The sequence below is a fragment of the Archocentrus centrarchus genome, chromosome 2 (assembly GCF_007364275.1).
Source record: "Archocentrus centrarchus isolate MPI-CPG fArcCen1 chromosome 2, fArcCen1, whole genome shotgun sequence".
Lineage (NCBI taxonomy): Eukaryota > Metazoa > Chordata > Actinopteri > Cichliformes > Cichlidae > Archocentrus > Archocentrus centrarchus.
In genome coordinates, this window is record NC_044347.1 from 29786733 (window position 1) to 29796429 (window position 9697).

General features: G+C 40.7%; 2 long non-coding RNA genes across 2 annotated transcripts; both read right to left on the reverse strand.

The window, feature by feature from the left end:
* Positions 1 to 378: 378 nt before the first annotated feature.
* LOC115791873 (uncharacterized) lies at positions 379 to 929 on the reverse strand. Its single transcript, XR_004020991.1, has 3 exons — positions 830 to 929; positions 619 to 708; positions 379 to 421 (listed from the first exon to the last, which is right to left on the reverse strand). It is a non-coding gene; the product is annotated as an uncharacterized LOC115791873 (long non-coding RNA).
* A 1038-nt stretch (positions 930 to 1967) lies between these two features.
* Positions 1968 to 2892, reverse strand: LOC115791008 (uncharacterized). Its single transcript, XR_004020831.1, has 3 exons — positions 2715 to 2892; positions 2145 to 2242; positions 1968 to 2019 (listed from the first exon to the last, which is right to left on the reverse strand). It is a non-coding gene; the product is annotated as an uncharacterized LOC115791008 (long non-coding RNA).
* Between the last annotated feature and the right edge of the window lie 6805 nt (positions 2893 to 9697).

The window sequence follows — 9697 nt, forward strand, 5'->3', positions numbered from 1 at the left end:
AAGCGTTTGGCGACAGTGGGGAGGAACAACTCCCTTGAAACGGGAAGAAACCTCCGGCAGAACCAGGCTCGGGGAGGGGCGGTTATCTGCCTGGACCGGTTGGGGGTGAGGTGAATCAGACTGCAAACACTGAACTAGTGTTATGTGGCAGGATGGATGTTCGCTGGATGTGAGACTGTTGGTTAACCAGACTCCACCCAGCTAATATCCACCTCTGAAAAAATGCTATGAAGGCATTTTTTCAATCTGATTCATCTTCACATCATTTCTTTCTTTCTTTTTATAAATAATCCACTGTCAGCACATCCTTAGAGTCGGTCACCTTTCCATGAACTCTAAAGCTATAAACGCATGTAGACCGACGGTTGCCCCAGTTCTTGTGGATCCACAGTGTCAGGAACTTCATCATTCTGTTACGAGCCTGTGAGACAAAAGAGATGGTAAGTTGAGTTAGTTGGATATGAACTTTGTGCTAACATGACAGGACAGTAAATGTAGGGATGACTACTACAAGGGAAGCTATATTTAAGAGATAATCTACAATTGCTCTCATTTTGTTTCATAAGTTTGTGAAATAAAAAGTGTGTGTGCATGTGACTAATGACAGAGTGGACTCACCGGTATCTCAAACGTCTGAAGTGGCGGTCCCCTGATATCGTACCTGAAGGTACCCAGGTAGATCTTTCGATGATACATATTTCTTTGCCCCTGAAGACACACAAAGATATATATATAACATTTTTCTCTAATATACTGTAATGTATGCAAAAGTTTAATTGTGTGCTGCACAGAATGTCTGCGCTATAAACTTGAGAAATCTGTGACTTACCAAGACTGTAAATATCCTCGGAGCGCTTGATAACGTCTCATCAGGGGATATGTTCTTCGGGATGTGTCCCATCGTCACATGGCTGATTGTTATGTTGTGGGACAGCTCAAGCAACACCCCTCCCCTTGTACCTCTAAAGGCCCAGCACTGCCCCGGCGTCGTAGGTGCCAATCCCTTAAGAGAAAACAAACAAACAAATAAATTAATAAAAACAGAGTTCAGTGCTGTGTCATGCAAGCATATGATATATTCATTTGTGGAACAAGTTACTACCTGAAGAAGGATCCCTGGGTTCATAGGTGGAGGGAATTTGTGACTTACGACTGGATGCCCAAACAAGGTAAATTGTATGTCTCCTCTGGGATAGAACTCTGTAAGCGTATCAGTTATAATTCTGGCTCCTTCAGATTAAAAACAGAGTGAGAAATGATTAGCACAAAAAATAAATAAATAAAAAAAATCGTACACAATTTCCAGTTTGAATGAATATCTCACCCAGTGACTCCAGGGCAAAATTGGGCATCCTGTCTGATACTGGATGAAGGAACTCCATTTTGAACTTGAGTTCCTCCAGTTCCTCTTGGAGATCCATCACTTCCTCTTGGCGTTCCTTCAGTTTGTCTTGGTGTTCCTCCAGTCCCTCTTGGTGTTCCTCCACTTCCTCTTGGTGTTCCTCCACTTCCTCTTGGAGTTCCTCCACTTCCTCTTGGAGTTCCTCCAGTTTCTCTTGGCGTTCCTCCAGTCCCTCTTGGAGTTCCTCCACTTCCTCTTGGCGTTCAATCACTTCCTCTTGGGGCTCCTTGAGGTGCTTCCACACATCTTCAGAGTTCCCACTGGAGACCTGTAATTGAGAGAAGAATCAGGTTATGTTTATGTAAACACCTTAAGAAAATATTATGGTGGCATCATCTGATCTATGTCAGAATTATTATAATTTTTTGTTATTATAAGCTGCGGCTGTTTGCCATACGTTTGTCACAGTGTTGGTGGAGAACTCAGTGCGGAAGGCCAGAGTCACAAAGAGTCCAAGACACAAGAACAGGATGAACGCCAACATCTTCCATGGCCTGTTTGCAGGACTCGTTTCAGAGCTCCGTGTCCCACTAGGTACGTCTAGTGGGACATCGAGATACGTGTCTGGAAACGTATCAAATCTGGCATGAAAACCACCTTTGAGTTTTTTGAAAACCCTGAATAGAATAAAACCAAATGAGAAAAAAAGGTACATTAATAAACCCATGCACACAATGCATTTCACGCACACGTGACAGCAAAACATGTTATACTGTATATGTATGTATATATTCAACCTTACCTGTTTGTCCTCTCATTATAGCAGATGACTGGCTCGCCGTCACTGCCATAATATCCATTTTCCTGTAAGCGTCTGCTTCTTCTCAGCATGGCTGTAAACTAAAGAGATGGAGAGATGTTAATAAGTGAGCAGTTCATACTTTCTAGCTTATTATGTGAGCACAAGACCATTTTGTTTAGAAGCAACTCTGCACGAGTCACCGATTCCCTCTGACATGAACTCTTTCCTAACTTGGCTTCTTTTTATGAACAGAATGATAGAACTTTGATTTTTAGCCACATTTGAAACGTTTTCTTAATTAAAGGACTTTTCTTCACTCGTCCCTTCAAAAACAACCCATCATATTGTTCTGATTTGCATTATAGTAACAGATCAGGAGTTTTTTTCTCCTTTCTTCCATTAAAGTGTGTAAAGTGCAAATTTACAAAATGAGATTCATAGCTGAAGTTGCTTCTAATAAGTAAATAATAATAATAATAATAATAATAATAATTGCACTAAGAAGGCTTTTCTGACATAATGAATGGGAATTATGTGCAAAAGTGAGTTTTTTACAGAAATGGCCCTTACCTTGACCGAATTATCAGTTGCGCTGTTGAAATCGTTTGTCTGTGCAAACCGAATAACCTGAAATAGAACGCAGTGTTCAACCTATGGACTCGGCTCCCACTTTGAAGCGCACGGATAGAAGGCACATCAAAGGATGACGTCATGACGTGGAACTAGGCTTTTCGAATGTAAATTATTGTCACGTGTGAACACAGAAAAGCTGCGCACGCATCGCAAACTATTGTTGTCAGCTGGTTGCCTAGGTGACCCGCAGCTCTATGCCGATCACCTGTAATCATCGGCGTTTTTCCAAAACACCCTAAATATGTTTAGAACTACAAATAAACTTTATGAAATAACTTAACAACTTTCATGCCTTGCCTAGACCCTCATTACATAGATCTACTTTGTCCCGTATTGTTTAATGTTAGAATATCAAATTTAAACGAAAGCGCTGTGGGGTGAGACTGCTAGCTAAGTTCAACCCTCCTCCTTTATCTGGGCCGCTGTTGCCAGCTTGTGTAAGAAAACTCGCTGTCGGCTCTCAAAGGTTGAGAAAGGCTGAAGCGAGGACCGGGGATGGGAGCGGAGGGAGCGGGTAGGCAGGCTCGGCGTTTGAGGTTTGGGGGTTGGTTCGGGCGATGCCAAAGTGTACGAAGTGACGCAGTAAGAAGGCTTTATGTACACAGAACACGGAGGATTTCACTGTCGCTGTTTGGGGAAAAAATGGTCACTGCGGGGGTTTGAAAATCCATTAAGTTGGCAACACTGAGCCCAACCGAGGTCAAGTTGTTTTTCCGGGTTTGCTCCCGCTGTCTACACTAACCTCGCGAGAACTGCCTCCCAGGCTACTGCAGGTGGCAGTTCTCGCGAGACTAGTGACAATTCAGTTTGGAGCGGCAGGCATACTTTTTAAAACTTATATTAAAATACGGGAAATTTACGGGAAAATAATAATACGGGAGGACGGCGGGACAGAGGGGTAAAATACGGGAGTTTCCCGGCCAAAACGGGAGACTTGACAGGTGTTGGTCATTTCCTATCTTATTGTGATAGGGTCCTGTTTCATGTGCGTTGTGTTTAGTTTTGCTTTCCTTGTTTCATCAGTGTAATTATGATCACCAGTGCTCCCCGAATGTTTCCAGTCCTCTTGTTACTGTGTGTATGTGTGTGTATTGTCTGTGTCTTACTTAGTTCTTTGTTGCATTGTCGTCTGTGTTTTCCATATGCTGTGTGTGTCTCGTCCTCCTCGGGTTCCCTTCTGTTCCCCAAGGGCTTCTGTATTTTAGATTATTTATGTGCCTTGGATGGGGAGTTAGTGTTTTGTATTGTGGAACATTGTGAAAACGCTCCAGCATAAAAGCTTTTTGAGTGTAACTTTGTTCTAATGTGTCCTGTTGGGGTCCAGCCCCGCCTGCCACACAGCCTAACCCTGACACTAACAGGTGTACTGAATGGAAAGTTCATTCTGAAAAGCTACAAAGTTGGTTGTACACACAAGGGTAGTTTTTTTTTTCTTCCTTCTCCCCAAAATGACATTAAATTTCCTAATGTTTATTTTTGTTTTTAAATGTGCAACAGTCCAACTTTGAAAAAAACAAAAGAAAACACTAAACTACAGTGAATACGGTCTGTAACAGGAATGGCTGGCTACTACCTGTAAAAACTTTGCAGATGTAGTTGCTCCTCTTACTAATCTGACGAGTTTGTCAAAATCGTTTGTGGTCACCTGCATGCATCAAAGTGTATTCCAGTCTGCTAAAAGTCCCTTGCAGCCCAGCTGTCCTTTCTGCTCCTAATTTCACCCATTCCTTTAAACTGAAGGTGGAAGACAGTGCAGTGCAGAGCTGCTGCTGTGTTGCTGCAGGAGGATATGCAGGGTGTGTATCGCCCAATAGGGTCCACATCCAACAGTCATCAGTTAAACTACAGAACCACTGATGAGGCCTTCTCTCTTCTGCTTACACTTGGAAGTGTATTTTGCCTCTAGTAACTCACCCATTATTGTGTACACCAGGGGTGCCCAAACTTGCAGGCTGCTTCCGCCCCCCTGATGTAAAAAATAACACAATTTGGCCCTTTAAGTTACTGTTTTTGACATTTAGCCTTCACCTCCTAATTGGAGGAGAAGGCTAAAATTTCTTGTACACTTTTTTCTACCACATCTTTTCCTTCCCTTCGCCTCTCTATTAATGTGCTTGGACACAGAGCTCTGTGAACAGCCAGCCTCTTTAGCAATGATCTTTTGTGTTTTGCCTTCTTTGTGCGAGGTGTCAAAGGTTGTCTTTTGGACAACTGTCAAGTCAGCAGTCTTCCCCATGATTGTGTAGCCTACAGAACTAGACTGAGAGACCGTTTAAAGGCCTTTGCAGGTGTTTGGAGTTAATTAGCTGATTAGAGTGTTGCACCAGGTGTCTTCAATATTGAAGCTTTTCACAATATTCAAATTTTCTGAGATATTGAATTTGGGGTTTTCATTAGTTGTCAGTTATAATCATCAAAATTAAAAGAAGCAAACATTTGAAATATATCAGTCTGTGTGTAATGAATGAATATAATATACAAGTTTCACTTTTGAATGGAATTACTGAAATAAATCAACTTTTTCATGATATTCTAATTTTATGACCAGCACCTGTATATGAATATACTGGTAGGATAGTAAAGGAGGAGGAGTGGTCACATTTGTGCAGAATGGAATGAAGTATGGATTAATTGTAAATGTAGAACACGAGTCAGTTATAGTTAGGGTTTGGATGGGAAAGGATAAGCTGACAATCATTAATTACTGCAATCCATGTAAATGACTCACTAGTGCTATGCTAAACTCTGCTGTTGGTGTTGCAAGATAAAATATGGTGTGGGGATTTCATTGCACATAGCACACTGTGGGGAAGTAGATGCATAGATACAAATGGCTTATGTGTTATGTGTTGTAAATATGTAAGTTGTTGGGGAATACTGGTGTGGTATCAAGAGGATAAAACTGCACTTAATAATACAGAGAATTCAGAGCTTTTGGCTCAGACATTAGTCAAGATCCTTTGCCTTCAGGTGACCGTTTGTTGTGATTTGGCACTATATAAATAAAATTGAATTGAACTGAACTGAATAACTGAGGTAATCTGTCAGAAATTGCTAAACTGTACAGGAATGGGATGCTTGCAGAGAATCCTAGAGTAATATATATATATATATATATATTTATTTTGACTATATTTTGTTAATTATTCCACTTTAATTATTCCAGTTTCATTTTATCTCAGTGTACATTCTGAGAATATCTTGATTATATTCTTTGAATAATCCTATTTATATCTTCATCTTGTGCTATGGTGTAAGGGTAGTCGCCTAAGCACCTGCTAAGACTGCTAGTTGTAACTTGTATGACCATGCATGTGACAAATAATTTTTGATTTGATTTGAATAAAAAGAAATGAATTGGGAGAAAGTTTGGATTTACCTTTTAGTATGTTTTAATTCAGGACCTGTCCAAGGAAAGATAGAACACATAGTTAATGACTCACTCGCTGCTGTTCTGAGATTGTTCAATGCAATTTGGGAATCAGGTATACCGTCTGCTTGAAACCAGTGTGTTGTTCAAATTTTAAACAGGAAAAGATCCACCAGAACCATCAAGTTAAAGACCAATTGCATCAATGTGTTGGCTAGGTAAAACTATGGAAAGGATGATTACTGAGAGACTTGCTTATCTGCTAGAAAGCTAATGCCCTTTTTCACCATCCTAAAATGGGCTTTCTAAAGTACAATGGATGCTTTTTTGTACCTGGAGTCTGAAATCAGGAAGGCTCAGACTAACAGAGTTGGATGTAGCAGTCTCTTTTGATATTGAAAAGGTGTACAACATGTTGTGGAAGGAAAGATTTCAAATTAAGCTAAATAAGTTAGGGTAGGCTATTCAACTGGGTGAGTTCTTGTTTGGAAGAACTATAGAGTCAGGGAGGCAATGACTGTTCTAAATTATAGAGTAGAAAATGGGGATGTGTAGTCATTGTTAATATAATGCAGTGGTTCTCAAATCTAGGCCTCGTGGCCCGGTGTCCTGCAGGTTTTAGATGTGTCCCTGATCCAACACACCTGAATCAAATGGCTGAAGTACCTTCTCAGTATGCAGTCAAGTTCTCCAGAGTCCTGCTAATGACTTTTATATTTGACTCAGGTGTGTTGAAGCAGAGCCACATCTAAAACCTGCAGGACACTGGGCCATGAGGCCTGGATTTGAGAACCACTGATTGATCACATTTGGTATTGGGGAAATCTCTGTATGCAGACAATGGCGCACTGGATAAGAGACTGGAATCTTAGCTATACACAAAGGAAAATGCAGACAGCAATAAGTAGTAGAGTAATGGTTAACAGCAATGCTTGCTCTATAAAAGTAGAGCAGCGGTCATACGCATGGGGATTCAAACTTTCAGTGGAAAAGACTCTAAACAACATAAACCACTGTCTTTAAAGCTGGCTGAAGTCTTGAACAAGTGAACACTGGAAGCAGTGTTGTTTTTCCTTTTTTGTTTTTGAAAAGTAATGCGTTCAGATGGAAACATTTTAAAAACTATATAGTTCCCATGTCCAGGCCACAAGGCCATTTACATGGAAACATGAGTAGTTTGAAAACGCGCCACTCTGAACCCGTTTTCAAAAAGTATCATTTTCAGGGACTGGAAATGTTCTCGTGTAAACAGGAGTGTTACATTCCCTTTGGGAGAATGTTGGCATTAGATTAATGATTGATATGCTGCTTCCAGGACCTGCTGTGTGGGATCTGACTTTCTCCAGTACTGACTCCTGCTGTTCTGCTGTCATTGGCTGGAGTCTGGGAACTGCAACCAATGGCTGCCCTGCAAGGCCTACGTATATAAGGTGGCTGCAGTTGTATCTCATGGCCTTTGGCCATGTGGTGGTGACCAGTGTACTGTGTGCTTCTGAAGCTGTTTGTTTTATTATGTTGTGTGTCTGGTTAACTGTTTGCTTTGTTTGTTAATTTTGATTGATTAGCTGATTGATTTTGTTCTGTTTTCCATTTTAGTACCCTGTGGAAGCTGGTAGGGGACAGCTGCCATTTTCTTTTTGATGATCCACCTTTTTTCTCCTGTTTTGTTGCTTGTCAGTGAGCTGAGGTGTAGGTCTGTACTTTTTGTTGCTCAGTTGTGTAATTGTTGGGGTTTTCTTTTTTGTCTAGGGTTGTTTTGTTTGTTATGTTGGCCTTGGCTCTTCCCAAAGTTAGATTCTTGCTTCCTCTGATATCTGGGCAATAAAGTTTATTAAACCACCCTAAAAGCATCTCTGCAAGTCAAAAGAACTAGGTGGACTAGGGCTTCCTGTATTTCAACATTATTATTGGGCAGCTAATGCACAAGCACTTACATACTGGCAAGGAGCTTATCCGGTAAAACCCAATGGTTCCACCACACACCACACCATGGCTGGCCATAGAATAGGACATCACTATCACCTCCCTCCCGGTGCTACTCAAAACAACTAAGAGAAGTCCTGGTCTGTTCAACGGTGTTGGATTCATAGTAGAACAGTCATTTAAAGTATAGTACCAAATTACAAAAACATTTAAACTGATGGACACTTGTATTTTTGCCCCATTTACCACAATCATACATTTCATCCCTCTGTCAGATTCCATTTTCTCCCTCTGGAAAGGGAAAGGCCTGGTTACCATGAAAGATTTGTATATTGATGATGTCTTTGCCTCATTCGATCAACTTAAAAGCAAATTTGATTTATACCTGTCTCATTTTTTTTTGCTACTTGCAAGTTGGGAATTACACTAGAGCAAATGTTTTGAACTTTGAAGCTTATAACCCACCAGATGACGCCTACTCTCTCCTAACAAAGGAACCTGGGACCGAAAACCTACTGTCTAAGTTTGTAAACCTGTTTTCAACTCTAACCGCTCCAAATACACAACACTTGAGAGAGCGCTGGCAGAGGGAAATATGCACGATTATCTCAGGGGATGTATGGCATGAATGTCTTTATGGCATACACAAATGTTCAATTAACTCAAGACACCAACTAATTCAATACAAGGTCCTACATAGACTTCATTATTCATGTGTTAATCTGCATTCACTTTTTCCATCCATCTCACCTTTATGTATAAAGTGTAAACAGTCAGATGGCACTCTGACACATATGTTCTGGTTCTACAACAAACTGCAAAGATTCTGGTGTGAGGTTTTCAACTTCTTCTCTGAAGTCTTTAAATATGATCGTTCTCCAGACCCAGAGATGGGAATCCTTGGTTGGTTTCAGAAACTCGAGGCTCTCAGCCATTGGAAGGTTTTGTCAATCCAGTATGGGATGTGGAAGAAAATTATACTGGAAAAAAAGTGTCTGGAATAAAGATATATCTCCAAGCTTTGAAGCCTGACTCACAGACCTCTCAAACACTCTGGATATGGGGAAAAATCTGATTCAAATTAGCAGGGACATTAAACAGATTCCATCAGATTTGGCAAACGTTTCTGGATCATATCAATCTGCAGAAAGGACTCTCATGATATCTCAATATCCTAATTGTGCTTGTATACCTATTCATCTGTAATTGAAGTATAGTTTAACTAAAGCTGTAGATGACTGTAGGAAATATCATGGTTTATCATACAGGCTTTTTTTTTTTCTCTCTCAGCCTGCTTTGGGAGAGATGGGTGGGAAGAAAGGGTACGGTTCAGGTTATCATTTATATGGATGTTCTGTTCTGTACATCAAAAATAAATAAAGTTCTTAAAAAGAGGAAAAAATAAATAAATAAAACACCCTAAAAGGCCTCCTCATGTTCTGTCATCCAGCCTTATGTTACTCCTCACCCCTAGACCTTTGTTGGTGATGTAACAAGGAGGTAGAAATGCATGAAAACTTTACCATTTTCACCTGAAAATATTCCTGTGTAACCAGGGCTTCAAACCACAATCTTGTTCACCTCTCTCCCACCTACAACCCCGGAGTCACAGAGACCCCCTGTCCTG